Source organism: Oryza sativa, chromosome 3, assembly GCF_034140825.1.
Source record: "Oryza sativa Japonica Group chromosome 3, ASM3414082v1".
Taxonomy (NCBI): Eukaryota; Viridiplantae; Streptophyta; class Magnoliopsida; order Poales; family Poaceae; genus Oryza; species Oryza sativa.
The window spans coordinates 21787334-21811061 of record NC_089037.1 but is presented as its reverse complement, the minus strand read 5'-3'; the positions used below and the strand labels follow the sequence as shown (position 1 = coordinate 21811061).

Sequence of the window (23728 nt, the reverse complement as noted above, 5' to 3'; positions counted from 1 at the left end):
TTTAAGCATGATTACATGATATTATTGAAAGATACATTTGAGATCATTTTATGTGGTTTATTATTCAAACATCTTTAGAAACTTAGGAATCCAGTTAAAATGGGTATTTTTGAATGTTATATATAATGAAGTTTGTTGGTGTGGGGAGTTTGGAAAATTTTGGTTGTTTAACCGGATTATAATTACCCCTTATACCATGGAAATGACATAGTTGCGTCCATCCACACAACCAAGTAATTGGATTTAGCCTAGTACATTGTCCCACTATATGAAAGACTGTTGGGTGGCTCAATGAGCGGTTGGGGTGAACATGCGTAAGGAGTTAGGGGGCAGTGTTTCACAACAGTGGGATTCATGAAAGTGTGACGATATAGATACCTTGTCTTAGGCCTGGCAAGAGTTTGACCACTATGATGAACCAAGACCCCACTGTGCAGTAACTAGTAGTAAGTGGGACTCTCGAGCGGCTATGGTGTTTTCAGTCTTGCAAACTGTTCTCATCGTGTGGGTAAAGCTGGATAGTCTCTGCAGAGGTGAATTAAATCATTCAAATGCGCCGTACTCCCGGTTCTGGAGTTGTGTCATCAGGGTGATTCCTACTCCTGAAGTATAAGTAGTTTTAAAATTAAAATGTTGAGGATAAAGATGATTTATGGTTTTTATTATTTCTTTACTTTATTATTGTTTATTTATTCATATCTATTCACCTTTAATTATTTATAATATGTCTTTCTGAGTACATAAGTACTCACCCTTGCATAATTTGACATATAGAGGAATCATGCTAACAAGGAGATCAGAAGGAAGCGAGATCTACGGCAACGACAAGTTTGTCTAGGCTAGCCTACACTCAAGCTTTTGCCTGTGGAGTTCTTTGAATTCTTTGGAGTTTATTAATTGTAGTTCTAATAGTTGAAGAGTTTAGGAGTTTAGTACTTTGGATTTTCTTGTATTTCAAATAAGGATATATTAGTTTGGATCTTTTCACCCTTTAACAGTTGTATAATTAGTTTGTATGAACAAACCTATGTAAATAATCGAAAGCTGTTCTGTATATCAATTTGTACGTGATCGAAATCCTGGACGATCACGAGTGGATTTTTGGGGCACCAAGCCTAAATTGGGTGTCCCCACACTTTGTCGCTCATCATTCATCAATCATCATCAGCCACACATCACGCATGAGAACCTGACTAGTGATTTATTGATTAGTGAATTATAGGATTAGTGATTACCATGTCTATTGTCTCATGTGGAAGCCGGTAGCCGGGAAGCGGAAGTGCGGAACTGTTCTGCCAGTCGCCGCCTCGCTGGAACAGCAGTGGAAAGCCGCAGCCACCGGTCACCGGAAACCAGCCACGGAGGCGTTGCTGCGGGGCTAGCGACACGCTGTTTTGATTTTCGCCAAACGCCACCAATCCGCCTCGCAAGCGCCGTGAGGATCAGGAGCTAAGGAGGAGATGAGGAGTCGACGATTGATGAGAGGATGTGGGCGGCAGGGGCGGCGCTTGACGACTGACAATTCACGCGGAGTCTGTTTTTACGCCTTCCTTTCGTGCATGCATCGACGCTCCACCTCCTCTGTTGGGCCAGGTCGTCACTCGTCAGGCAGGCCTCATGCCTGGGACTCCAAGGGGGGTGGGGCCCCTCCAATTTGGGGGCCCAGATTGGCCGCACCACTCGCGCCCCTAGGGCCGACCCTGATCAGGTCTCGTGGAGGAGCAAGTGGCTCACAAATGAGTGCAGGCCGTATTGTCGGATTTCAGGCGTGAGTGCGCATGAAGGTAGCAGAATTGGGTGCGTGGGCGCTACGTCGCCGGTGTGTATAAAGATGTAGTAGACGATGTGTTTGGTGTGGTGTGTGTCTTTGTTATAAAAAATAGCCAAGAAACCGGTGTTTGTCCCCACAAACTGAGTTTATTTTTAGTGATATTCTTCTTCTTCCTCACGTGTGTGGTGAGGGAGTGAATCCTGGGAAACGCCAACAAAGAGGAGGTTAGGAATGCGAGACGCAATGTTAAGCGGTGAGAAGACAAGGCCTGGTACCATGAAGGATAATGGCGCTCACCGAATGTGATCTGAAGGGCTTCCAACTGCGGTTGGCATCAAGAAAGGGGAAATCGGGCTTTCTATCGTCATTGTGAAACCGGCAAGGAAGATAGCAACCGAGACAGACTGGTTGAGGTGGCAGCTATGGTTGTGCGATCATAGTTTCATACCCACATGATCGGACGGCTAAAACAATTTCGTCCGCCGCTAGTGCTATTTGTCATTTGGATACAAGAGAGTCTCATTTTGATGTCTTTGACCCCTTTGATATAACGAAAGAGGTAATTTTATTTAAAGAAAATTCAGTGTTCATTCCACGCACTTTTCTCCAAGTTTATGAGGCCAAACTTCTCACCACAACAATCCTGTTGGCGGCAGATGAGAGATGTGATGGCAGGCTCATAAGAGAGATAGCGGCTGAAAATGAGGAATATGGAGGAAACAAGATGGTAAACAAGCGCTATAGCTAAGAGAGGTGGTGGCAACAACTACCAAAGAGAGAGAGACGGTGGTGGTGGCCATGGACAGGAGAGGCAAATGATTCCTCCTTTTCTTCCCCTCTCAAGTATATGAGTCGAAGGAGTTCAAATGAGGCAAACTACGTAGCACAACTGCTTAGGAGGGATTCGAGAGGACCAACGCCATCATGTACACCTCATATTACACCAACCACAAGAAGTTGGAATCATAGGGTTTCATGCGTTCTGCGTGCAAGGTATGATTGTTAAAGCAAGAGTGGTGTAGCTCGACTCCACAAATTCTTTTTTCTAGTAAATTTCACGTCGGTGTACCTTTTTACCAAAGTTTCATATCGGGCTTGGTCTAACCAAATATTTTCACTTAACACCGTAAAACTTTGCATTTGGTTGCACCTTGGACTAGGATTGGGGATTTGGATCACCAGGTCAACTTCGGCCCATGCGAGCAGGCATAGCTGCCCTGTTCTCCCACCTCTATGCCTCAACTCCATTGTGTGTGGATGGCGAAAGATGAGATGGACAGAGGCTAACTTCAGCGGTGGACATTGAGCCATCGAGGTAAGCGGGAAGCTGGGAGCTTGAGAATCACCACCACCTGCATCCTTGTCCCTGTTGCCACCCCTTGCCTTTCATTACCTCCTCCTCCCCTACCATGGAAAACAACGAATTAAATTTGAAAATATACTGTTTATTTATTTTCTTTAGAAATCTTTAGAATTTAAATTTTTTTGGCACAAATATACCGCGTGGTGAGAGTGCAAAAGCGATACGGTACCGCTGAACCACTCCCCACGCGCCGCGGTTGAGCATACGGTCTCGCACAACCAATCTGCGAGACTGCCGACAGAGCAAATGATTATTGTTTAATCACATTGATTAACAACTAATTAGTCACTAATTATTATTAATTAATCGCTAATTATGGTAATTAATCACTATTTAAGCGGCACACTTGAACAAGACATTCGGTACCGCTGTTTCTTTATGCAACAATGTTCGATATCGCTGTTTCCCTTTGCGAGATTGATAGTTCGTCATGCCCATGTCATTTTCGCGTAACGGTTGTACGAGATCGACGTTTATTTCTGCCAAAAAAATTGTATCCCGAATACTTTTGAAAAAAATAAATAGTATATTTTCAAATTTCTTTTGAAAACAACTGCATGCATCCTCCTCCACTTTCTTTGTCGCTCCACTATATATCTTGTCCTCTTTGATGGGTGCTCTTCTCCACCCACTGTAGCAAACAACTTGAACAGCGAGAGCTAGGTTTAGGAAGAGGCCCCCTAAGCCTCACGTGTATTATGAGGATCAGTTTGGTGGAGCTGGATAGTAATTGAGGGGTGCACCACTTCACTATGCACAGGGTTCCTCTTACCTTTTTGGCGTGGTTTCCGCACCCCCGCGGTAACCGCGCAGTTACCGCGAAAACCGTGTGGTAACCGCAGGACATACTGTGGTTTCAAAAGACTGAAAAGGTTACCATGCATGGTAACCGCGATAATCGTGTGGTAATCGCGCGGTTTTGTAAACCCTGACTATGCATATAGGGGAATATAAAAATGCTCAAGCAAATCACCATATAACACGAACAATTTAACTGCACACAATTACAACAACAAATAAGAAGCGATAAAAAAATGCTAACCAAAATGTGACAAAAGAAGTTAATATCATGTAAACTCAAATCATAAGCCATCCTGAGAATACTCAAATCTCCTACAACATAAAACAGAGTAAAATCATCATAATTAGCAACTGAATAACCGTGAAATAATAATTTAAGATAGGATATATTTTCATGTCTCATTGATTAGGGTGGTAATTGTGAACAATTATATAGTTGGTGTTTTATGGCGATTTGCTTTTGAGAAATTTCTCCCTATATCTGCCTGACATTTATAGCCCTGAGGCAAAAGGAGAATAGCTGGCTATCTGCACAATTCTACCCTATAATGCATCAACTGAGTGTTACACCTACGTTACTCATTCGTCAAATCGGACGGCCAATGACATTCTGCGTGCAATTGGATGTTCGGGATCGTTCCCCTCCAAGCGACCAAGCCCACGGCCTCCATCCCCCAAAATCACGCCCGATCGATGGGGACGTCATCCTCTCTCCTGATTCCTTCCCCAGAATCCCGTCCGCGCGATCTCCTCCTACCCCCCGCGATTGCGGCCTCCGATCCCCTTCCTCACGGCCTTACCCTGCGCCACCCGAGAAAACGCTGTCACTTCCTCCTCCCGCGCCTTTGCCCTCCCCAATCCTCCGGTCTGGAAGCGCCGCCGCAGATCAAGCGACCCTCGTCGCCGTCGGGTCAGGGGCGCTGCCGCCTCTCCACCGTCATGTCAAGGGTGCCTCCTCCTCCTCGCTGTCAGACCCCCTCGAGAACCCTAGAATCCTTTGGACGCCATCAAATAAGGAGCTGCCTCGACACCTTCACGCCACCAGATCGCTGTCATGCCGCTGCTCGCCATATCACACGTCTTCGCCTGATTGTATTCCCCTGTTCATATGCTTGCAGTGAAGGTAAGACCTGTTTCCCCTCTTTTACTTGTTTCTGTGGATTTGTGGTTCCATACATTCAAGTTGGTGATCCGTGATGCATACGTTCAGGTTGAGAATATGCAACTGAAACGGCCAACATGGATGGTCAGCAATGAGAAAGAGATGCTTCCTGACAAAACTGGTTGAATTGCCTAGCTGTTTGGATCGCATGTGACAGTAGATCATTACCTCTTATTGCTATTATTCAAGTAAATAAGGCTAACTGAAATGGCTAACATAAATACTTGCATAAATTCTGGTCTGATTTCATTTGGTTGGCTCAGTGTATAGCTGTCGGCTGCGTCGATCGGTTTAGTGCGGTCTCTGACATCAGTTCTTTTTCCTAATCTGTTATAGAACCTCAAATGGAATTTTTCATGAAGAATGACAGGTCCATTAGCCAGTACTACAATATTTGAGCAAAAATAATTTCAGGACACAACTTTTTCAACTGAATAGTCATATATGTTTATCCACCATAATATACACATAATTCCTTTCTCTCTTTCTTCATTTGCTTTCAGGGAAAATTATGAATTTTGCTTGTCTCATAAAATTTGCTTTCATGGACTGCCGTGAAGCTTATCATCCTCACTGTGTGGGAGAGGAAGACAGATTGAGGAGTTCCGAAGACTGGTTCGTTTGTGTTGAGCACCTTTTTTTTTAAAAAAAAAGTATTTCAATTATGCTTTGTACTACTCATTATTCTGTTTGCCCACGATTGCTTAACTCATTCGTTACAGTATTTCAACCATGCTCAGTAATAGAAAGAAAATGTTATGCTAGAATGTATTATGTGCATAGTTATTGAGACCGGACCGGCCATCAAATCGGCTAGGCCTTTGGTTCACTAGTTCACCGGTTTGACCGGTTGAACCGTCGGTTCAATAAGGTTAAGTATAACTGATTCACTCTAGACATAACCAACAATATGGCTTGGTGGTTGGTGCACCACAACTCCATTCAGCCCATCCTGGGTTCGAATCCCACCATACGCCCCTTTTTCCTTTATTTCCTTCTCCATGCGTGCACTTGCACGTGGTCTGCCTCCTTCTCCATGCGTGCACGTGGTCCGGCAGAGTAGCAGGTCACGGTTGAGTGGTCCTGCGCCGGTTTTCTGACCGGCTTTTAAGCGGTTTTCGAATAAACCCGGCCGGCCCAACCGGTTTATACCGGGTCATTTGCACATACAATCTTTTAACTGGACCGAACCGGCAGAGGCCTTGGTTCCGGTTTTTTCCGGTCCAACCGCCGGTCCGGTCCGGTCCCAATAACTGTGATTATGTGTTGTCCATGTAGAAGTTATAATCTAATAAAATTTTGAGTTGTAGACATGCAACAGGAACTTTCATTGCTGCCAGAAGATATGCAAGCTCTATGGTTCCTACATCAATTATTAGCCAGGGCATCGGTTGGCAGGTAAATAAATCAAATTATTATTTGCACCATGGAGTTCGTCCGGTCTTTGATTTGGAATATTGATCATCCTAAAACATCGTTGTGAGGGTATCATCATCTTGATTGATCCTTTTTTGGATGGCCAATGGAGCCTCAGTTGCAGCGTAAATATAACATCAGAGGATAAATAGAACTGACATTCATTGATTGTTCAGACAATTTGTTTTTTTCCTTTTGCCAAATGGCAGTGTGAATTTGTATTTGCAGGGAGAATGTTGGTTTACATGCTTTGACACATGTTGGTATTTCTCGGCCTGTTGGATGGCCTTCAATTCATAGTAATCAGCTCCTATGTTTTGACAGCAGAGCAGTGCACAAAAGTATGGGCATACGTCCATGAAAGGTACACATGTTCTCCCCTTCTTCATTTATCCATCGTCATGAACAGAGTGGCTATGGTATTTTTTTAAAGACTTCCATCGGTGTGTTGGTAAAATGCTTACCCAATAGGTTAAATCTTTAGCAACTCGGCAAGTGGCAGTAAGCCTGCTGACCATTCCCACAACTAATGGCTGGCAGCAGCAATCTTTGAGCAAAAATAATTTCAGGACACAACCTTTTCAACTGAATAGTCATATATATTTATCCACGATAATATACACATAATTCTTTTTTCTCTTTTCTGCATTGGCTTTCAGGGCAAATTATGAATTTTGCTTGTCTCATAAAATTTGCTTTCATGGACTGCCTTACACAACATTTTTTGCAGTACTTCTGGCATTTTTCTGCTTTATGCATGTGTTGGGTTGGCATTAAACTATTTAGAGCTGCAGATTTTGGGCTGTTCAGTGAGGAAAATTGGAGATACATATATTGATTTGGGGGTTTAACAGTGTAACTGATTTTTTTTTTGTTGTTGTGTTACAGCATGACAGAAATTTAGGATTGTTAGATGGTTTTCCTCGGCTAGCTGCAATTTGGGCAGAGAAGGTAGTTTTTGTTGTGTATGATAGATCAAGTTTATTGGGTCAGCTTCTCCTGTGTACTTCTTAGGAAGATCCATGGACTGAATTGAACCGAGTTTTGCTGAGCTCCAATTCATATAGCTACGTAATTACTTTGAACGTATGCAGCTTTTTTTTTGGGGGGCAGGATGGATGCCTCCTGATTAAAAAAGATGCGGCTGCGTGTTTTGATTATTTTGTTGCAGAAGTGCAAACCGCAGATCATGTCCCTGGCGCAAGCAGTGAATGAGATTGCCCGGGAGAGTTTGATGTTACATTGGGGTTTCATGTCTGTATGCGCGCGTTTGTGTGGAGATCTAACTTTCTGGTGTTTTGCAGACCTAAGTAGTTTGGATCTGCCTGTGATGGAAGGTCTTGACAAATTACTTCTTGTAAGTTTACAAACTACGGCTTTGGTGCTGTTCTAATGGATTTCAACATCTTAATGTGATGTTGCAACGGATGCTTCATTTTCAAATATCAAAGGCCATGGCAAAGGGAGTAAACCCAGAAGAAAATGGTGTTATGGTCGCATCATCTACGAATGGAGGAATCGCGAGCCAGCGGCAGCCCATAGCGCTCAGAACGCCGGCTCCTGAACTACCGTTGCAACTGCCGGACGAGCAACAGTGATCGCGCTTGCATGGATAGGATTAAGTTAGTTGGTTGTTTCCGTCTCATTAGCAACAATTCAGTTAATTGTATGCCTATTAAAGGGCCAGTGATTCATGAATAAAGCAACCAATTGATCCAATCTACTCCCATCTATCTTCTCTATTCTCTCATCTCCTGCTTCTCTTCCAACGCCGTCACGGGCAGGGCCAGCAAGAGGCTGCCCAAGCCTCGCCCGCCGGTGACACATTCATACCCAATCCGATCCCTCGCTAGCGTCTATGGTAAGGAATGTGATCCGGGTACCCGGTGAATGAGGTTACTGGTACACATGCACTGCACTCTTTTCAATGATTTTGTACCTTTTTGTTTGATACGCCGATGCAGGTGCCTCTGATTGCTGGAAGCAAGTTATCTATGGTTCTGTGCTTGAACTAATAATGAAGTAACACATAATATTCAGATCCAGTATTAGCCAACACCACCAATTTAATGTTAGTCTCTTACATAATCAGAGTAACCTTAGTGTTACAGTCTTTGTCAGATTGAAAATGAGACAGGTTTTCTTTTTTTTTAAGGGTAAAATGAGAACTTTATTAATCAAGCAGCAGGTGGGTGACAATCATCAGCTAAAAAAAAAAAACAAAAACACACTCCGGAGCCTGCTCCCGCCACACCACAGGTTTTCTATTTGTTAACTTAAGCTTGTTGTCGGTTCATCTTAATTCAACATTCCTGCGTAATTTGTCACTCTTTTTGGGGAAAATATGTGGCGAAAACCACATATGTAGTGAAAACCTAGAGACTACCGTTGATCGAATAATAGACTGGCAGATTTACTCATGAGTAAAAAAATTACTCTAATAAAATATTTACTCATGGTGACGTGGACGGATTTCAGACGTCCATTTTTCGATTCAACAATTTCCAGGTTTCCACTATATATGTGGTTTGCACTATATATTTTCCTCTCTTTGCCATATCTTCCCCATTCTTCAACTAAGTAGAACACATGCACTCCCTACCTCTCAAGATACAAGTACCTATGTTATTTTCTAAAAAAAGATATGTGTGTGAAATATTTGTGACTGGTTGAAATGAGAAAGTAGGTAAAACAAATTTAATGGGGATAAGTAGTTCTATTTAGAGATAAATTTGAATCTTAGATGTACCTATATTTTTGGGACGGAGAGAGTAAGTTCTTACTACCTCCGTCCCAATATAAGTGCAGTTGTGGATTTTCTTGTCCAACGTTTGACCATCCGTCTTATTTGAAAAATGTATGAAAAAACTAAAAAAACTCACATATAAAGTATTATCCATGTTTTATCATCTAATAACACCAAAAATACTAATCATATTTATTTTTAAAATTGGACACGAAACCGACAACTACACTGAGGTAGTATTATACAAATATGACTGAATAATTATCTTTCTTCCTATTGGTAAGAGCCCTGTTTCATGTGGTTTCTTCCTATTGGCAAGAGCTCTGTTTCATGTGGTTTCTCTTAGCATTTAATTCATGTTGGCTCCGGAGTACTGAGTCCAGCTCCTCCAAAAAAAATGTGTTGATGGGTTATGTGCATGGGCTCTTATATGGTATAAGCTGTAGGTGCGAAGAAAGATAAGCAAGTTTTTTAAAAGTGAAATTCTGATGATAATATTATATTATAAGAATATTTTGGAATATAACAAAAAATGGAGAATATGAAATTATGATTCAAGCCAAATGTACATAAAAAATTAGTTGCATATATTTACTTGACGATTCAAAATTTTATATATTTAAATACTTATATTGCCAAAATATATGTTTTCTTTGACTGTTTTGATTTGTATTGCCACATATAACTGTAGCGTGTCAAATATCGTCGTAGCGTTAGCACGTGCATGTTACTAGTACGCTATAATAAAGTCATTGCCCATAATATTTCAATAGAGACGTACAATTTTGCTTCAAACTGACTACTCCTAGCCCTACAGTCTAGAAAATTAATAACAGCAATAAAATAAATTCAAATCTTGTATTCTAGTTTCAATAATTTTGCTTGCAAATATCAAATTAGTTAATTTATGAAAGAATAGAGCTAAGGAAACCAGATTGAATAAAAATTTTGAGGTCTTTGCTTGTTGCATGCGGTGAAGATCTTGAAGGGAAAGAAACATGGCTGGATCTAAATGGCGTGGCGGCTGGCGAGAGAGATGGTCTTAGGCACAACGAGACGATGAACCACTCCGGTGTTGAGGGTCATGACTCGTGGACTCATGGCCAGAGGTGTTGACATCAGTTCAACGGGAGGATAGAAGGGAAGAGGAAAAAGATGCGATCAGACACTTGTTATCGTGCGGCATCGAGGAGAAAAGAAACGATTTTGCTATCGATCACTCGCGTGATTTTTTTCTGACATTTCACGTTTTTTTTCAGCCTCGTCAGCCGGCACGTCGGACACCAGCACGTCGGTTTTCGTGTCTAGCTAGCCCAAGCGCACACCATAATGGAGATCGGAGAAGCACGGTAACACAGTGGCCTCTGACCGGCGAGCCAGCCGCCGGTAGCACGGCCAATACTGATCGGCGAGAGACACCGTCCCTCTCATCGTTGTCGTGAAATATAAAATTACAGTCCTATATAACTAAAATTATATTTGTAAATTTAGTTGATTTGATATGTAAGTGTACTATAATTTTGATAAAAAATAATGTATAAGTAAATATGTACTTATTATTTTCTTTAAAATATAAAATTACAGTCCTATATAACTAAAATTACATTTGTAAATTTAGTTGATTTAACATGTAAGTGCACTGTAATTTTGATAAAAATAATGTGTTAGTAAATATGTACTTATTATTTTCTTTAAAATATAAAATTACAGTCCTATATAACTAAAATTACATTTGTAAATTTAGTTGATTTACATGTAAGTGCACTGTAATTTTGATAAAAATAATGTGTAAGTAAATATGTACTTATTATTTTCTTTAAAATATAAAATTACAGTCTTATATAACTAAAATTACATATGTAAATTTAGTTGATATGACATGTAAGTGCACGTAATTTTGATAAAAATATTGTGTAAATAAATTTGCATTAGTTATTTTATTTCAAATATAAAATTACAGTCCTATATAACTAAAATTACATATGTAAATTTAGTTGATATGACAGGTAAGTGCACTGTAATTTTGAAAAAAAATGTTGTGTAAGTAAATTTGTATTAGTTATTTTATTTTGTAGTCTGTTGGATGCAAATCCAAGGAAAGAAAAAATCTGGGTGATTTTTTCTCAAAAATCACCCGAGTGATGCATAGGCGGTCCCTACTATATGCCCTGTTTTCCCTCACTCAACAATAAGCCATAATCCACGAACGAAGGAAGCCCGCGAAGATATGTGGGCATATTATTTATCGTTTATTTAAAAAAATACAAAATAAATTTCATCTCACCGCACTAACATTATCTTGTTATATTTAAACTCGTCTATCGCTACTATTTATTATCGCACTATGAGATATCATGCATCCATGTGATCAAAATAAGTCTAATACATCACTAATTCAATAAAATATTCATATCGACTTTATTGTTTATTGAACATGTACAATTGTTTCCTTTTGTAAATAAGTAAGACATGGTTTTAAGGGAAATTTGGCACTTTCTAATTTATCTAATGGATAAAAATAATGGGTCCATGATTTAAGTAAAAATTGATGGATATATGTTTTTCTTTTTTTTCTCCCAGAATTTGTAAGAATTTCTCTAATTTATTACAGCGTCACATGGTGATTTAGGAGTACTAATGGGATTTTAATATATAATACATAAATAGTACATTTTTAGTTGTAATTAGTATATATCCATATAATAGTTGTCAATAAGTATTCATGTACTAGCTCTAGTGTTTAATTGAGTATTAGGGCAAGTACAAAGGTAGAGACTGGTATGGTCTCTACGTTAATTAGAGGCTATCACGTTACGGTCTTTAACCATTAATGTACCAAAATACTTTCTTACTAGTCATCTTTCCTTTATTAGACTCAATGCAAAAAAAATTTCCTAATAAATGCTAAGAGTCGACTCTATGTCATTATCATACATAGCAACGATGTTTCTCCTTCCTTCCCTCTCTTTCTTCCACGTCACCAAATTTACTTTGTATGACAACGAAGAGAGCCTGTTATTAGACTCCATTGTACATGCCCTCGACTCTTTAGCATTTATTAACGGAAAGTTTGTTGCATGAGCGTGGAGAAAAGGAAAGAAGTACAATAAAAAATATTTATGCATTAATGGTTTAGAAATCTTATCGTCTCTACTATTGTAGGAGGATAGTCTCTAGTGACATTAATTAATATAGAGAGCTCATATTAGACTCTATCTTTATACATGTCCATAAGTTGACATATTTTAGAACGGAGGGAATATACAGTAGACTGAAAAAAACGAAAAGCAAACAACTTATCTTCCGTGACATGCATCGATCACCCTATTGTTCCACAATAATACATGTTCACCATCTTATATATTATTCTTCCATCACATGCGTCGATCATACGAGCTTCAGCCAAAATGAAATTAATTACCAATTCATAACTAACGACGCCGATCGAGTGTAACTCATGCTGAAACCTTGTACGGCAGTTTAAATTAGCTCAGAATATAAGCCATTAAGCTTAAGTATAGTCGCAACATGCAGAAGCTCGATCAGGCGGCGGCCACGACCTTACGGTTGGCATTATTGCTCGGCTCCACCACCTCGTTACGTGACGACCCGCACGTACACGTTGATCCCATGCACCCCAGCAAGCCGCCGCCTCTCGTCCTCTGCTGGTCGCCGGCGTTGGCCGCCGTCGCCGCTGCCGCCCGCCCCGCGCCACCGTCGTTGAAGCTGACACGCTTCTTCTTGCTCCCGCCGCCTGACGACCCACCCTTGGCGCCGCCACTGCCGCCCATGGAGGAGCTCCAGCTCCGAACCGGCGACGCCACATGGCTGCTCGCCGCCGACGACGACCGCACGGCCGGGAACTGGTGCGCCCGGAGCTGGCCGTCGGAGAACACCATGCTGGCCGGCGACGCGGAGCTGTAGCTGACCGCCGCGCTGAACTCGAAGCTCATCGCGTCGTCCGTCGAGGACGTCGGCGGTGTCTCCACCGCCACCGCCACCACCGGCGCGCTCTGCCGTCTGTGGCCGGCAATCCTGGCGCTGCCGTCGTCGTCTACGGCGACAAGGCCGGCGTCGACGGCCGTCATGAGCTCCAGTAGCCCCCGTGGCTTGTTCATGCTCAATTACAGTCGGTAGCTGATCAATTATATTAGAGCTGGATCGATCGTGTGTGGTGCGTGGTAGACAATCGGGGACATATATATGAACATGGCGTTCATGTGGATACAAAACATGTGTGGGGTTTTAGCGGCAAGGGTGGTGATAACATCAACGAGGTTTCGGGGTCGGGGCGTCGGTATATACGAAAGTGATGCGCTTGTCGGGATGGATGGATGGATGATCGTTGGATGCGCACGCAGCGTACGTGTGTCCGGGGAATGATGGTACTAGATTTGGTAGGATCTCAGTGTATCATGCATATACGACGCCGTGTAGCTGTTTTAGTAGTCCCGCATGGAAGTGGCGGTGTGCATGGCCGGCCGGCTTCGATTTGTCTGAACTCTGAACGCTATCTTTTCTTTTAAAAAAAATCTTTTTGATTCAGTCAGATTTGCATTCCGGAGATTGTTGATGTACCTATGGAAAAATAAATTACAAAGGAAAGGACAGATTCATATCAATTGAGTTGAAACATGAACTTCTGTGTGCCTCCTTTGTGGACTGCTGGTCGACAGCATAATATTGTATTTAGGGAGGCAATTTTCCGGGGACCCAATGAGAGTTCTCGGGTGAGTATTTGAATTTTCATTGAACAAAGGTTCCCTAACGAAACGAATAAATTATGGGACAATTAATTTCCATTGGAAACTGCAAAACATAGATGAGCTAATACTGAAACTCTCTCTATAATTGATTATTTTAGAACGAAGGGAGAACATGCTATCTTTCATCAGTTAACTGTATTGCTGATGCAGATAATTCTAGAGTCAACAGTAGAATCTTGCTCGTTGTCATGTCAACAGTTTAATTGATGTGGCAAAGAATTAATAAAGTGAAAGATAAAATTGATTTTATCTAGATAAAATCATGTATACACGTTTTTTCATACAACTTCTATTGCCTGTGAAACATCAAACTACTTTTTAAATATAAAACAATCTATCGTACGTATAAACTATTTCAATAATATATATCTTGTTGTGTTTATATGACTGTTAAAAATATAAAAAAATGACAGCTTCACTATAAATGGCTTTACCTCGTATTGTTTTTTTATTACTCGGATAGAGAATGTTGTGTTTGTTCTGCCGCCACCTATGCTAACACGGTTCCTTGACTTATGAGGCTCACACTGATCTTCCTGCTGTGGACATCTCCCAAACAATCTCAATTTTGATTTTGGTCAGTTGGTCTATATACGTGTAACTCTGGATTTTCTCACTTTGCACAAAGTGAGAATGAGTGCAAAAGTACTGCAATAAAATTTTGTTGCATTGGGCCTATAATCTTTTTCGAGCCCAGGTGTTACACTTATCACTTTATTTTTTTAGGAAAAACCTCAGAAGAGGATAAGAAGAGCCTGTTTTCATTTAAAAAGAAGAAACTTAGCTCAGTTTTTGAGGGAAAACCGGGCCCCAAAACCCTCACATAAGCACGGTTCAAAGTAGAAAACCGGGCTAAACCCACACGGAGAACAAACTAAAAACTTGCAACGACACAACAGGAGGATAAAACACAGGTCATCGTTGCCAAGCTCCGAAGAGCAGCTCCGATTTCCTATGAACAGACCACAGACAACGTAGGGAAGGGTCTTCAAGACAAATCCTCCAGGGAGGAAGATAGCGTTGAAACGCAGACAATGTCCGTTCGAAAATGGAACAAGGTTTTCACCCGAAGAAACGGGAAAAGCAAAGTAACGATGCCTTCAAGAAGAAAAACAGCACCCACAGGCGTCGCCATCGTTGGCTCTAGCTTAGGATCGAGTAGGACATTCACCCCGGCTCTCTCCCCCTGCCAACTACGACAACCTTGGCTACCACAGGGCTACCAAGGAAAGCGGGAGAGGATTATCGTTGCCGAGCTAATCACTTGACAAGCAGCTCCGACTCCCCCCCCCCCAACACACCTACCCAACAGACACGCTAGGAAGCCAGCTGCACAGCAACTCCAACGAAGCTACCAGAAAGGAGGAGCAAGGGGGTTATCGTTGCCCAGCTTGCCACACCTGGCAAAGCAGCTCTGACTCCTCCCCAAACACCAGCGGAAGGAAGCATCACAGTGGTCTTGTGCACCGAACTCCACCAAACCAAGCACTTCACAGAGGCAAGAAATTCAAAGCGCAAGCAGTGTTGCGGCTCTCAAACACCAACCAAAGCTAGCATCCCAACCCTTGCTATAGAACTCCCCACAACCGGAATCTGAGAGCAGACCGGCCAACAGGAGGGGAGGAACTCCAGGGAACGGGAGAGGCCCCAGCTGATCGTGGAGGATCACTTGCCGATGATCAAGCCCCCGACAACACTATTGTTCACCATGACCTGCGGCTTTCCAAACGAACGAACCATGTCACCAACGACAACCTCTCCAAGCAGCAACACCACCAGCCAACTCTCATCACCACTGAAGCCCCGCCGGCCAACTCCGGCCACCTCGTCAGCCAACTCCAGCCGAAATCGGCTTCCTACCCTGGGCTGACGGCCACCTGCACCTCGCGCCCAAACTCGCCGGCCATCTTACTTCGGCTCCAACTGAAACAACCACCTTTGCCGGCCATCATCGCCTCTGCCAGCCACCGTCTTTGCCGGCCTCCTGTATCTCGAACTCCCTTTTCCCCCACTAGATCCAGGAAAGAGACAGCCAAAGGTTGGCCACCCCTCCTTCTCTGTCCTTCGTCCTTGTGTTGCCACCATTTGCTGCCGCCGCTTCTCACCTCCATCTCGCCGCCATCACCCCCACCCCGGCGAGGCTGCCAGATCTAGACGGCCGGATCTGGCCGCCCCCTTCGTCTCCGGCCAATAGATCATCCCGCCGCCTCACTCTGCTGCCACACCTCGCTGTCCCACGCCGCCACCATCGCTGAAGAAGTTCGCCGTCGAGTCACCGCAGCCACCGCCGAACGTCGACCCGCCCTCCCGCGCCAAGCCCCCCGCTCCTCGGCCAACTGCCACGCCGCCGCTGTCCTTGCCTGCCGAGCTGTGGCCCAGCCGCTCTGGCGGCAGCAAGGCGGGGGAGGGGAGTGGAAAGCGGCATCAGCGGCTAGGATTTGTCACCTGCCCGGTCGCTCGCGCGGGGAGCAACGCGGACAGGAGCGAGAGAGTGAAATTATACTTATCACTCTAAATCTATAAAACTGTAGACAACCATGAAAATAACCAACTTTGTATCGATGTCTCAACATGCATAATTAACCATATGCAACACATGAATCTCGGAAATTTTTTTTGAAAATATACATGTTTTTGACTGAAATTGCAAGAATAGACTGATTAAGTGAAGTATTGCGGAAATATACCGCCGTCGCACTTTGATTAAGCGAGAGCGTGATATCGCTTAATGCATACGCGAAAGCGGCAGTGCTATCGCTAATTGAAATCGCGGGAGCGCTAATGCATCGGTCTCGCATCCGGAAAGCGCGAGAGCGAAGCGGTCTCGGACTGTCGTAAAGCGATACCGTGGGCCGACTGATACTGTCTGACGCACGCGGGGCCCGAAGTGGTCTCGCGCTTTGAGTGAGCGAGAGTGCGTGCGGTATCACGATCTGCTAGCACGAGACCCTAGCGGCGTGGCCCGTCTGACGCACGTGGGGCCCGAAGCAGGCCTGAAGCAGTCTCGCGCTACGAGCGAGCGAGAGCGCGCACGGTATCGCTCTCTACTAGCGCGATACCGTTGCGGCATGGCCCACCTGCTAATCGCGTGGGAGGCGATAGCGATGGCTTCGGTGTTCGCTCTTTGAAAGAGCGAGACCGCGAGAGATATCGCGCCCCCGGAGCGTGAGAGCGATCCTCTAATTGTGTTTATATTTGATGCGAATACCTGGTGCAAATCATTAATATTTCATGTGTGATATATTAAGCCGTTGCTATGCAGAAAGTATAAACTTTTTTCATATTTTTTTAGTTATGTGTGCAACATATATACATAAATAAACATGAGGAATATGTATATATTGAAAATAGGTAAAGATTGTGTACGCGGCTACGAGAAGAAAAATAAATATTTTGGAATTTACAAAATAATGATATCAGTTACAGATACATATAGGAAAGAAACAATATATTACCTATAGAAAAATAGAAATTGAATATATATTTATTAAAAATATATATAGTAGTAGAGAGATCATTCAGGAGCAATTTTGGGAAAGTTCACAAAGAATATGAATTTAGAATATGTCATATTCACAGAGAAAATCACCTTTGCATGTTCACAGACTCGGTCTTGTGGCAAGAACCGTGTAGCGAGTTAACGAACTACACACACTAGTACAGATCCTTCCATCTGTGATGGCCCATAACAAGACTGGAATTTGCGGGCCGTCACAAGGAAGTAATCTCAATCGGGCCGAAGTTTCGCCCGATTGAGATATGGTCACACAGCCATGGTATATCAGCATAAAACTAAAGCCTGTCACGGATGACACTTATCTGTGACGGGCTATAGTTGAGGCCCGATTGAGATGAGGGTTCCATATCTCAATCGGGCCCTAAAAGAAGCCCGTCACAAATGAGGGTCATCTATGACGGGCTCAACTAGAGGCCCGATTGAGATATGTTTAGTGCCCGTCACAGATGACACTCTTTTTTGACGGCCTTTTATTAAGGCCCGATAGAGATTACTTGTATGCCCGTTACGGTTGATTGTTTTAGGGCCATTACAGATATTTGTTGCACAGTATAAATACCCCCCACCACCTAATGTAACTGTATCCCACTATTCGCTATTTTGGTGGGAGGCTGTAGGGGGCGATTTTTTGTCCTTTTTCCAAGGAAAACAGAAATTAAATTCCCAAAAGTGATCAAAATGGATCAATCAAGTGAGTAATATTAATCATTAATTGAGCAATTTCATCACGTCTTACTTTTGCAATACTGATCTTATAATATGTGCCTCTAATTTGTTTTTTTTATTTTGTAGCAATTGATCAAAGTTGGATGTATGCGAAAAATTTGAAACGTCATTCTACGGAGTACAGAAAGGGCGTAATAAATTTTATGAACGCCGCAGAGGAGGATCGGATAAGAAGAAACAGTGATTACATGTGTTGTCCATGTGCAGATTGCAAGAATGAGAATATGTTTGATAGCGGAGAGGATGTACACGGTCATCTGATACAACGAGGATTCATGGAGGGCTATACATGTTGGGTGAAGCATGGAGAGCAAGAATTAGGAAGTGGAGCAGCAGCAGACAGAAGTGGTGCGCATAATTAGGAAGATGAAGATGAGCATGACATGTTTATACCTTCTCCATTGGGCGGTGAAATGGTTGATGTGGATCACGATCTGCTGCAAGACATGTTACGTGACGTTGAGGACCCAGCCCAGAATGAGAGAGATGGAATGAAGTTCAGCAGGTTGGTCAGTGATTCCGAGACGCCTCTGTACGCTGGATGCAAAGCAAAACACACTAAGTTGTCAGTTACCTTGGACCTAATGAAGCTGAAGGAGAGTAGTGGATGGACAGACAAGAGTTTCACAGATCTTTTAGGAATTTTGAAGGCTATGCTTCCTGTTGAGAACACATTGCCCGAGACGACATATGAAGCAAAGCAGGTTCTGTGTCCACTGGGTTAGAGGTCCGTAGAATTCACGCTTGTCCCAACGACTGCATATTGTACCACAAGCAATATGCGGACTTGGATGCTTGTCCTGTCTGCAAGGCTTCTCGATACAAGCGAAAGAAAAGTGCTGACGAAGGAAATAAGTCAAAGAGGGGTGCTCCGGAAAAGGTTGTGTGGTATCTACCTATCATTGATCGTTTCAAGATAATCTTTGCCAACCCGAACGAAGCGAAGTTAGTACGTTGGCACGCCATGGAGAGAAGGAATGACGGTATGCTTAGACACCCAGCGGATTCGATTGAATGGAGGAATATCGATCGAAAACACAAAGACTTTGCTGCCGACCCTAGAAACATGAGGATATGTCTGTGTACGGATGGCATGAATCCTTTCGGTGACATGAGTAGTACTCACAGCACTTGGCCAGTTCTTATTGCGAACTATAACCTCCCGCCATGGTTATGCTTTAAACGGAAATATATTATGTTGTGCTTGTTAATCCAAGGTCCGAGGCAACCCGGCAATGATATCGATGTATTCCTGGAGCCTGTTATCGACGATCTGGAGATTCTTTGGAAAGAAGGTGTGGAAACTTGGGATGCATATGGTCAGGAGAACTTCAAGCTAAGAGTTCTATTGTTCTGCACCATTAATGACTACCCTGCACTCGGTAATCTCTCCGGACAAACTATAAAAGGAAAGAAGGCATGCTCCGATTGCAAGGAACATACACGAAGCCGGTGGCTGAAGAAATCACGAAAGATGGTATACATGGGTCACCGGAGGTGGCTCCTGCTACGTCACGCATTTAGAAGAAAGAAGAAAATTTTTAACGGTAAGAGAGAACTTCAGCCTGCTCCCAAAGATTTGTCCGGAGATGAGGTCCACAATATGGTCAAGGACATAAGCAATGAGTTTGGGAAGAAAAGAAAACGTAGCAAGACAAAGGAGAAGTGTATGTGGAAGAAAAAATCCATATTTTGGCGGCTACCTTACTGGAAAGATCTTGATGTCCGTCATTGCATTGATCTTATGCATGTAGAAAAGAATGTGTGTGAGAGTTTGGTTGGCCTGAAGTTGAATATTCCCGGGAAGACAAAGGACGGGTTGAACGCGCGCCTTGATCTACAGGACATGAATATTTGCAGTGAACTCCAGCCGATACGAGATGTAGAGACAGGTAAAGTGTACCTCCCTCCAGCCTGCCACACACTGTCGAAGGATGAGAAGATCGCAATGTTATCATGCTTGAAGGATATTAAAGTTCCATCGGGCTATTCAGTGAGGATAAGTAAGTATGTTAAATTGGACGATCTAAAACTTGTTGGAATGAATTCTCACGATTGCCTCGTGCTAATCACACAAATCTTGCCAGTTGCTATCAGAGGCATTCTACCACCGAAAGTGCGTCACATGATCCAACGTCTGTGCGCCTTCTTCAATGCAATTGGACAGAAAGTTATAGATCCAGAAGATCTAGATGGGCTGCAGACCGATATTGTGAATACCCTCTGTCACCTGGAGATGTTTTTCCCACTGTCTTTCTTTGATATAATGGTTCATCTCCCTGTTCATCTGGTGAAGCAAACAAAACTATGTGGCCCGGCTTTTCTAAGGGAAATGTGGCCGTTTGAAAGGTACATGGGAGTTCTGAAGTCGTACGTTCGTAACAGAGCTAAACACGAGGGGAGCATCATTGAAGGTTACACGACCGAGGAGGCTATTGAGGTCTGTGTCAATTACATGTCCGATGCCGATCCTATCGGAGTTCCTGCGTCTCGTCACGAGGGAAGGTTGTCAGGTGTTGGCACAATCGGAAGGAAAAGAATTAGGCCCGATCAAGCGTCGTATGCGCAGGCTCATTACGCTATGCTCCAACATATGGCAGAAGTTGGCCCATACTTTGAGGAGCACTTAGCAAAAATCCGAGATGAGAACTTGGGGCGATCTGATGCATGGATTAACAGAGAACATAATTCTCGGTTCAATGAATGGTTCAAGAATCGTGTGACAATGTCCACGGATGTCCCAAATGAGATAGTACAGTCGTTGGGGATGGGACCGTCTTGGACCATAGACACATGGCAAGGATACGATATAAATGGATACACATTTTACACCGTCAAACAAGATGACAAAAGCACAGTGCAAAACAGCGGCGTCCGTATAGATGCATTCCAGGATCAAGTTGGGTCAAATACATACTACGGCCGCATTGAGGAGATCTGGGAGCTAAACTACGTCAAATTCAAGGTTCCTTTGTTCCGCTGCCGTTGGGTGAATCTACTCACTGGTGTCAAAGCCGACAAGGAAGGTTTCACTTTAGTAGATCTATCTAAGATGAGATACACCGATGAACCATTTGTACTTGCGAAACAGGTTGAGCATATATTCTACATAAAAGACCCTTCAAACAAGAAGATGCACATCGTGAGGGATGGAAAGCGCCGAATTGTAGGGGTTGACAACGTCGTCGATGAAGAAGAATACAACCATAATCTTCATGTAAGACCTCACATTGACCTTGACGATGATCCCCAAGAGCCCGTGGCATATGCTCATTCAGATCATACGGAAGGCATAACCTTGTGACTGATGCATTTGTACTTATCTATTGTAATGAATGAAGTATTTTGTTTTATTGCAAAGACTTGATATGTGTAGTCATTAATATGGCTAATTTTGTTTTATTACAAATGACCAAAATAAAAGTTGTAGATCCTGATGAGAGGATCAACTTTGTTGTTGACCATATTTTAATTTGAAATCATTTAGTATTTACAAATGCTGTTAATTAGATTTTTCATATTGTCAAAATCAATTTCAAACTGTTGGGAAAAAATTTATATAGAAAAATGACCAAAATAAAACTTGTAGATCTTGAAAGGCTCTACAACTTTGTTGTTGACCATATTTCCATTTGAAATCATTTACTATTTGAAAATGTATTATGACTAATAAAATGAATTATTACACAGCAGCTATATATTTTGCACTCACAACAAATGAAAGATGGAAAATGAGTCGTCGGTGACGGGCCTTAGTTTACGGCCGATAGAGATTAATCTATCTCAATCGGGCTTTGCCGTAGGGCCCGTCACAGATGAGTCATCCGTGACGGGCTCAGGCCCGTCACGGATGACTCATCTGTGACGGGCCCTAAGATAATGCCCGATAGAGATAGATTAATCTCTATCGGGTTTGAACTAAGGCCCGTCACTAATGACTATTTTTCCATTTTTCCAGATAAGTCTTTATATTTGTGAGTACAAAATATATAGCTGTTGTATAATAATTTATTTTATTAGTCATAATACATTTTCGGATAGTAAATGATTTCAAATCGAAATATGGTCAACAACAAAATTGTAGAGGCTCAAGATCTACAACTTTTATTTTGGTCATTTGTCTATATAACTTTGTTTCCAACAGCTTGAAATTGATTTTGACAATATGACAAATCTAAACAGCATTTGTAAATACTAAATGATTTCAAATGGAAATATGGTCACAAACAAAGTTGATCCTCTCATCAGGATCTACAACTTTTATTTTGGTCATTTGTCTATATAACTTTGTTTCCAACAGCGTGAAATTGATTTTTACAATATGACAAATCTAAACAGCATTTGTAAATACTAAATGATTTCAAATGGGAAAGCCATAAACAGCTAACTTGTACAGCTTATCAAGATCTACAACTTTTATTTTGGTCACTTCTTCATCCGACAAAGTGATAGTACTAATGTTTACAAAATTGACATATCTATGTTGATATTTATAAACCAGATGAGAGAAATGTGTTTATTGTGAATAGTATAACTATCACTTTGTCGGATGAAGAAGTGACCAAAATAAAAGTTGTAGATCTTGATGAGAGGATCAACTTTATTGTTGACCATATTTCCATTTGAAATCATGTAGTATGTACAAATGCTGTTTAGATTTGTCATATTGTCAAAATCAATTTTAATCTGTTGGAAACAAAGTTATATAGACAAATGACCAAAATAAAAGTTGTAGATCCTGATGAGATGATCAACTTTGTTTTTGACCATATTTCCATTTGAAATCATTTAGTATTTACAAATGTTGTTTAGATTTGTCATATTGTCAAAATCAATTTCAAGCTGTTGGAAACAAAGTTATATAGACAAATGACCAAAATAAAAGTTGTAGATCTTGACCAAAATAAAAGTTGTAGATCTTGATGAGAGGATCAATTTTGTTGTGACCATATTTCCATTTGAAATCATTTAGTAACCGAAAATGTATTATGACTAATAAAATGAATTATTATACACCAGCTATATTTGTTTTACTCACAAATATAAAGACTTGTCTGGAAAAATGGAAAAATAGTCATCGGTGACGGGCCTTAGTTAAATCCCGATAGAGATTAATCTATCTCTATCAAACATTATCTTAGGGCCCGTCACAGATGAGTCATCCGTGACAGGCCTGAATGTCATCTCAATCGGGCATTAGTATGGAGCTCGTCACCGATGAGTCATCTGTGACGGGCCCTACGGCAAAGCCCGATTGAGATGACTCATCACTCTACTATAACTAGGGTTTCTCAGATCGGATCGAAAATTTTTCTAAGTCCCGCTACAGTTTCCCGCCTTCTTAGAACACTAGCGCCGCCGCCAACTCCTACTTCGCCGCCGTCGTCCTCCCTCGCCACCACCGCCACCGAGCCCGGCGCCGCCTCCATCGAGCCCGGCGCCGCCGCCACCACCGTCGTC

General features: G+C 42.4%; 1 long non-coding RNA gene across 1 annotated transcript; it reads left to right on the top strand.

Annotated features, from left to right (window-relative positions):
- The first annotated feature begins 4639 nt into the window (after positions 1 to 4639).
- On the top strand, positions 4640 to 7939 carry LOC4333294 (uncharacterized). The gene is made up of 4 exons (XR_010740458.1): positions 4640 to 5058; positions 5601 to 6495; positions 6742 to 6877; positions 7402 to 7939. It is a non-coding gene; the product is annotated as an uncharacterized lncRNA (long non-coding RNA).
- Positions 7940 to 23728: the final 15789 nt, after the last annotated feature.